We start from the raw sequence: 7,737 nt of genomic DNA, 5'->3' as shown, positions 1-7,737 counted from the left end.
ACCTGGTGAAGACTGACAGAAAAAAGACCCATCTGGAAGGTAGTATTGGACCATGAAGTCAGGCATGGTAGGAACCTCAAGCCATTAAAGATGCCAGCATCAGCAGCGTATATCCCAGGAATGGGTTTGTGTGTTAGTTGTTATGTGTTCACACACCTTGTGTGTATGCATTACTAATGTGTACACTTTAATTTCCATAAAGGAAGAAATATCAAGCCTCATTATTAAAACTGCAGACAGGCTCTTTTGCATGCACTTGCTGGCTTCCTCAGTCTTCCCCCTCCCACATGATGCTGGAGACTGGGCAGATGCCAACACCATGTCCAGGGGCCTCTGGAGCTGTGAGCTGAATACACAAACCTCTTCATCCTAGAAAAACACTTCTTAATGGAAACAAATATAAACATAATTTCAAACAGGACAAAGAAATTAAGCTGTAAACATGTCTGTTAGAGGGTTGGGGATTTAGCTCAGTGGTAGAGCGCTTGCCTAGGAAGCGCAAGGCCCTGGGTTCGGTCCCCAGCTCTGAAAAAAAGAACCAAAAAAAAATGTCTTAGATTTGACTGGACAGCACCATCAACAGCTGGGCTGGATATCTAGGTCACCTTTCTTCCATGAAATTATCTAATTCCAGTGCTTGGCGCGCGTGTGTGTGTGTGTGTGTGTGTGTGTGTGTGTGTGTGTGTGGTGTGTGTGTGTGTGTGTGTGTGTGTGTGTGTGTGTCCTATGTCTTCTTTGATTTATTTTTGGAGTTCTTATCTCTCTTTGAGCATCTTCTCTTGGTACTGGTCTCTGCCTATGTGAAAATGATTTCACTGACTTCATTCTGCAGAGGGAATACATCATTCCATATAAAGGCTTGATGGTTTTGGTCCTAACTGGTTATCACGTTGGTGTGTATGTCCCAACACTTCCTTGCAAAGTGATTGGTTATGTGAGGAAATAATTATCCCCCCAAAACCAACCCAATTCTTACATACAGATATTGTAGTGTTTTTATGAGGAGGGGTAGGCATATAAGAGATATTGATGTATTTCATTATCCCATGACCCACTACAGAGCAATGATTGGCACCGAGTCAGTCACTATGGGAACTGCAGTTCAGTCTTCACACCCCACCACAAGGTGGGCTATGGTCATTATCTTTGTTCTCCTGGGTGAGAAAAATAAAGAGCCAGCGGTTAACTTACACGGCTGAAGTTTGAGCTGCTTGGCTGTTGCTGCTGTGGTTCTTTTAGCCAACAGATCACGGATGGAAACTTTGGAAGGAAGCAGGAGGAGGCAGCCTTAGACTGAGGCTGAACTTGGCCCAGTCACAGTGTCCATAGCCGCTCAACACTGAGTTAAGGTTTCTACTGCTGTGATAAACACATCTAAACGGCACTTGGAAAGGAAAGGCTTCATGCTGCTTACACTTCCACATCACAGTTCATTATCTATGAACCTCAAGGCAGGAATGTGGAGGTAGGAACTGAAGTGCAGGCCGTGGAGGAATCGGGCTTGCCGACCTGCTCTTCCTGGTTTGCTCAGTTTGTTTTCTTGTAGCTCCCAAGACCATTTTTCCAGAGGTGACACTGCTCGAGGTGGTCCCTCCCATATCAATCATTAGTCAGGACGATACTATACTGCACAGTCTTGCCTACAGGGCCAGTGTTACGGAGACATTTTGTCAACTAAGATTCCCTTTCCCCAGATATGTCTAGGTTTGTTGACAGAACCAACCAGCACAGATGTTGTGAGAACTCTGATGCTAAGGTGGCCCTTGAGAGTAATTCTAAGTTGTTCAACCACTCGTCAGATGAAAACGGCCCCTGGAAAAAGAGGCATGGCCTTGACAAAGCATCTTCCAGAGAAGGCAATAAATATCCAAGGAAGTGGCCAGTGTCCCTCACATGTGTGCCTATGAAGCAATGAGGGATTTCTTTGCAGATATCAACTGAGTGAGCTATGAGGAGGCTAACACTGTTAGTTCACGTTAGCAAGGTCCTGGTCACACAGCTTAAGAACTATAGAGCTGAGAATAGGGCAGAGACTGTATATTACGTGAGTCTGCGGTCTCACCACTCTGCTGGGCTCCTTCTTAAAGAAAATATCTACTGGGATTTTAATTCTCAATGACAAACATGAAGGTTGGTGAGATGACTCGGCACAAGCATGAGGACCTGAGTTCAAATCCCCAGCTCCCTCGTAAAAGGTTGGACATGACGTCCATGTCTGTAGCCCCAGCACGATAGAGGACAGTCAGGGAGGTCTGCCGAGGCTTTCTGCTTGCCATCTTAATGCTAGGTTTAACGAGAAACCCTGCATAGGGAATAAGGTCAGAGTGATAGAGCAGGGCACCCAATGTCTTCCTCTGGCCTCTGCATAGGTACAGTCATGCACATCTGCACACACATGCATGCACATACAACACACAAGAGAAAAATTAACTTGATGTATGATGGCAGACTGATTTGACTTAAAGGATTGTGCAAGTCTCCTCGAGATAGATAAGGGGAACTTACCTCCCCCTAGGTCACTGGGCAGTGTTAAAGTTTTAGCCCCGCTAAAAGCCTATTCAAAACCATTACTAGCTTAAATTTATAGTGTAAGCACACTTTAGTTTATTTCTCTGCAAGCAAGAGAAGATGTTGGGGGAATGGAGCCATCTGACTTCCCTTTAGCAGTTGCTGGATTCTTCTGTGTTTCCCTGGTTCCCTTAGTGACTGTCAGTCAAAAAACCAGCAAGAGCATTCTTGAACACTAGATGGAGAAAAACCACACAATGTTTGGAGCTGATCTCCTGGGTCCCTGAAGGCATAGTCTCCAGAAGGCCTGTTTGAAACAGGCAGTACAAGACTTTGGGTTATCCTAAATCTAAGTGATCTCTGGATGACCCTGCAGTGGCTTCCACCTGGGCTAAATGAAGAGTGATCTCCCTGCTGAGCTGAAAGTCTATTGCTGTGAGTGGTCCGTCTCCCCAACACACATACCCCTCTGGCTACTTGAGTAGGCTATCTAGGCTCAGAGTGAGCTGGGAGATACTTTCCTGTGCTGGTCCTCCTCGTGTTACACCATTAGCCCCAATGAAAGGCTTCTCATGACTCTTTTCGGAAGTGCGATATGATGAGTCGGAAGCAGAGAGAGAAGCAGCTGAGGAAGCAGAGCGGCATCAGAGGTAAGAACGTCGGTGAAGAACGACCTTGGTCCGGCAAGGCAATCTACTGTCTGATAGCTAACAGAGCAGCCGCTGAGTAACACAAGGGAGGCCAGAGAAGAAAGATGAGCAATGGAGATAGAAGGGTGGCAAAGGAAAGCCTAGAGCTGAGACTGGAGGAGAGTAGATGGCTGCAAGGAATCAGAGAAGGGAAACTTTAGGCAGAGAGATTTTAGAGGGCTGTCAAGCCAGTAGGGCCAAAGATCTCAGGTCCCAGCCGGGGAGCTGTAACACAAATGGCAGTAAACCTTAAGACCTTCTTAGACACACGGAAGCTGCTCTAAGGGTCAATAACCCTCCCACCCCCCACCCCCCATCTCCCACTCCCCACTCCCCACTCCCCCACCCCCACCCTCCTCACTTCTCACCCTCCCACTCCCCCACCCCCCCTTACTTGGCCAGTGTATATTTGGAGTTGAACCCCGTCTTCCTTCCTCATTGTAACACCCCACGCAATGGCCCCATACCTGACGCTGAGTAAGCCCTCCCTTTCCACGCTTCAAGAACCATCAGCTGTTGCTTCCGTAGCATCCCTGGCTCCTGTCAATCATCGTCGGCCCTCTTAGCTCTCTCTCCATTGCAGATAACGAAAGAAGATTTTCTTTTTTAAGCCTCTCACTTCCACAGGCACCCCAAACCCAACCAACGGAATGAATTTCCCATCATCCTCTCTCTCACTGGTGCTCTCACCACGAGGCTTCTTAAAGGCAGCATCGCAGCTATTTTCTTCCGTTTTGACTTTTTTTTCTTTTCTTTTTTCCGGAGCTGGGGACCGAACCCAGGGCCTTGCGCCTCCTGGGCAAGCGCTCTACCACTGAGCTAAATCCCCAACCCCCTCCGTTTTGACTTTTAACACGCATACCAAACACCGAGTGACCCCAGCGGCTACTTTGTATTCATAATTTGTGGCACGCATCGGATGGTTTTATTTTTTTTATCAGAAAATTACCATTTTCCTATTCAAACAATTTTATTACATTTTTAGGTGTGAGCTTTTGTTATGCGTCCAAGTTAATTTTTCTTCAAAGGATTCTATATTAATTTCATAAATTCAGCCAGTGAGAGAATTGGATTTGACATTCAGGTTCACTTATAGCTAGTTTATTTTTTTAAGCTTCTGGATTCTATAAAGTCAAAGCTGTACTAATAGTTTGCTGAGTTACAATATCCCGACAATTATATGGTGACGCGTCTCTTGCCATATTTGTCCCCGTAAGCTCAGAGAGCAGCAGACAAGCTGCTATGCTTGGGTCCCCACACGTTCTTTTGCTTTTTAAAATTCCCTGAGAATTTCATGCATGGGTACAAGGTATTTTAATCATAAATGTCCCCATCCCCCTTCCCAGTCTCCCATATCCCCTTCCCAACTTTGTGCCCTCACTTTAAAAAAATATATAACCCACTAAACCCAAAATTAGTGTTATCCAAATGCACATGGGTGTGAGGCTGTTTTAGATTTCTCATATGGAAGCAATTGAGAATATGAGTATATGGACAGGTAGATGCAGACACGCATTGCGTACCACAGGACGGGTTCCGAGAGATAAACTAAGATGATTGATGCCGTGCTAGCATCATAGGTGAGCTTATAACACCAAGATGGCAATGCTAGCACTAAGGGCTGTAGTCTCGTGGATACAAACGTCAGAGGAGGGAAGCAGAGTTGAAGAATTGCCTCCATCAGATTGGCCTGGGAGCAAGTCTGTGGGGTTCTTTTCTTTCCTTTCCTTTCCTTTCCTTTCCTTTCCTTTCCTTTCCTTTCCTCTTTTTTTTTTCTAGTTCCAATTGATGTAGAAGAGCCCAGCCACTGTGGGCACCAATATTCCTGGGCAGGTTGTCCCAGATGGTATAAGAAAGCAGGCTAAGCAAGTTTTGAGGAACAAGCCAGTAAGCAGCATCCCTCCATGGTCTCTGCTTTAGTTCCTGCCTCCAGGTCCTTGCCTTGAGTTCCTGTCCTGGCTTCCCCCAGTGATGGGCTGTAACCTGTAAGCCAAAGAAGCCGTTTTCCCCCAAGTTGTTTTTGGATATTGTCTTATCACAGTAACAAAAAGCAAATGAGAAAAGTCACCATCCTATCTGTAGTTTACTATTGACTAAAATGTTCTGTAGCACATGGACTCTGTGTGTGTGCATGTGTTTTTAAGTATGTTCCTGTCTGTGTGTCTCAGTGTGAATCTGTTTTTTTTGTATATTTCTGTGTGTGTTTCTAAGAGCATTTGTGTTTCTGTATACATGTGTCTCTTTGTGTCTCTGTGTGTTTGCATGTGTGTGTATGTGTGTGTGTGTATCTATGTGTATCTGTGTGTGTCTGTATGTGCCTGTATGTACCTATGTGTGCCTCTGTGTGTGTGTGTGTGTGTGTGTGTGTGTGTGTGTGCGCGCGCGCGTGTGTCTGTCTGTCTGTTTCTTAGATCTGGTAACAGAGATATAGGAAACATAAATAACTTACTTGAATGCATATTTTAGATTAAGGAAGTAATATCTCAAAGGGGCAACACTCCAGTTAAGAAAGTCTTCTTACTAAGTCTGTTCCCTAGGCAACAAAAGTCTGTACAAAAAAAAAAAAAAAAAAAAAGCCAACCAGGCTAGCATCTGTAGTGGTTGAGGCTTCATAGGTAGTTTTCAGTCAGGAACTTCACAATGGAAACTGATTTATTTGACTGCTGCTATCAATGATGTCTCTAGCAGAATCTGGGTCACTAGATAGAGTAGCTGCACGTCTTGAATGATATTCTCAGAATAAGGTCCCCAAGGCAGAGACGGAGGTGGCAACACTTGTGACCTTGTAGGAAAGGTGAATTCTCTTGTCCACACCAGGTCTGCTGACTGGAAACTGGGATGGGGAGGAGAGAGAGGAGGCAGGGTATAGTCCTGCAGGTTGTTCTTCTGGTGCCCCCCCTCAAAGTATGAGAACCACCATACTGTGTTTAGAATTTCTTCTATTCCAGAATCTTTTAAAACACATCTAGAGACACATGTATGGATACAGAACCTTTACAATAGTAATGTGAAAGAATTTGCATTGAAAACAGCTGTGTCTATTAATGATACCCTGCTATGCTTGCAGACAGGAGCCTAGCATGGCTGTCCTCTGAGAGGCTCTACCCAGCAGCTGACTCAGACAGATGCAGACACACATTGCCAAACTGGATGGAGCTTGGGGAGTCTTATGGGAGAATAGGAGGAAGGATTGCAGGCCCCAAAGAGGATAGGAGCTCCACAGGAAGGCAAACAGAGTCAACTAACCTAGATCCTTGGGGCTCTCAGAGACTTGAACCACCAAGCAAATACACCAGCATACACAGGCTGAACCTAGGCCTCCGCACATATGGGGCAGATATGCAGCTTAGCCTTAATGTGGGTCCTGAACAACTCAAGCATGGGACATTGCAGTTCTATCCCAAAAGCCTGTACATGGGATGTGTTCTTCTATCTGGGCTACCTTGTCTGGCCTCAGCAGGAGACTTGATGTGCCAAGGTGGGGAGATACACGGTGAGGCTGCCACTTGCTCAGAGGAGGAGAGGGGAGTAGGGGGAAGGATTGTGGGAGGGAGTGACTGGGAGGGATGGCTGGGAAGGGATGGCTGTGATAGCGATGCAAGGAGAATAAGTTAAAAAAAAAAAGTAGTGTCAGAGAGAGACATGAGAAGGTTGGGTTAGAACAGGTAGTGCCCACAGTTGACTCTGCTGCCTTTTTCTCCGTGGCTCAGGCTTAAATGACAGCAGTTACAAGTTACCTGGGCAGCTTCAGTAGAGAAGACACCATGGCTGAATATAATCTCAAGTAGTATCCCGGTGAGTAGTTGGCAGCAGGAGACATGTTTCAGGGGATGACAAAGACTTCTTTAAGTCAATGGAAAATGACTCCCTTTGGATTGTTAAATGCAGCCTCCCCGTGGAGCGGGAGCCAGGCGATGCAAAGCTGCCTCTTCTCCCAGCTGCTTAGACAGGTCAGGCCAGATAAGAGCGGAGAGCAGGAAAGGCGTGACTTGTCTGTGTCCCGGCTCTTTCTTCCGCTTCCTAATTGATCTAGGCTGAGAAGAACAGATACTTGTTTGCAAAGCTATAAAAAAAGATGGTTACAAGCAGCCAAGAGAGAGGTCGGAAAGTTCAGGAAGTGAAGCATACTTATCTAAAATCTTTCGACTGCTCAACCCTGATCAAGATACTGTTGGATATAAGGTATCCAGTTTATAAGGGGAAAGATGTATCTAAAAATAATAAGGTAAGACCCAAGCTGGTTTATGCTTTGGGAATTAAGACTTAATGTTATAAAGATTATGTGGTTGTTTTAAAAATCACCTCTGTGATTGACATGCTTTATTAAGTCCTAAAATATAGAGCTATGTTCAGATGTATTATTTCAATATATTCCTTTTCAAATGGTATTGTATATTTGTCTTAATAATTCTATAAGAAAACTATAATACCTGGGGAAATTATTAGTCTGTCATTGAGTAATGCTTCATAGCTACCAGTTATGGTTCTGAACCCATTACTTACTTTAATTTGGAGAAGTCTCTGGGTTGTAACATAAAAC

At 45.1% G+C, this 7,737-nt stretch overlaps 1 long non-coding RNA gene across 1 annotated transcript; it reads right to left on the bottom strand.

The window, feature by feature from the left end:
• Positions 1 to 2,580: 2,580 nt before the first annotated feature.
• On the bottom strand, positions 2,581 to 3,999 carry LOC134479986 (uncharacterized). Its single transcript, XR_010054060.1, has 2 exons — positions 3,665 to 3,999; positions 2,581 to 3,422 (listed from the first exon to the last, which is right to left on the bottom strand). It is a non-coding gene; the product is annotated as an uncharacterized LOC134479986 (long non-coding RNA).
• Between the last annotated feature and the right edge of the window lie 3,738 nt (positions 4,000 to 7,737).

This window comes from Rattus norvegicus, chromosome 8 (genome assembly GCF_036323735.1).
Source record: "Rattus norvegicus strain BN/NHsdMcwi chromosome 8, GRCr8, whole genome shotgun sequence".
NCBI lineage: Eukaryota > Metazoa > Chordata > Mammalia > Rodentia > Muridae > Rattus > Rattus norvegicus.
Note: the sequence above shows the minus strand (reverse complement) of the source record. Positions and strands in the feature narration are given on the sequence as shown.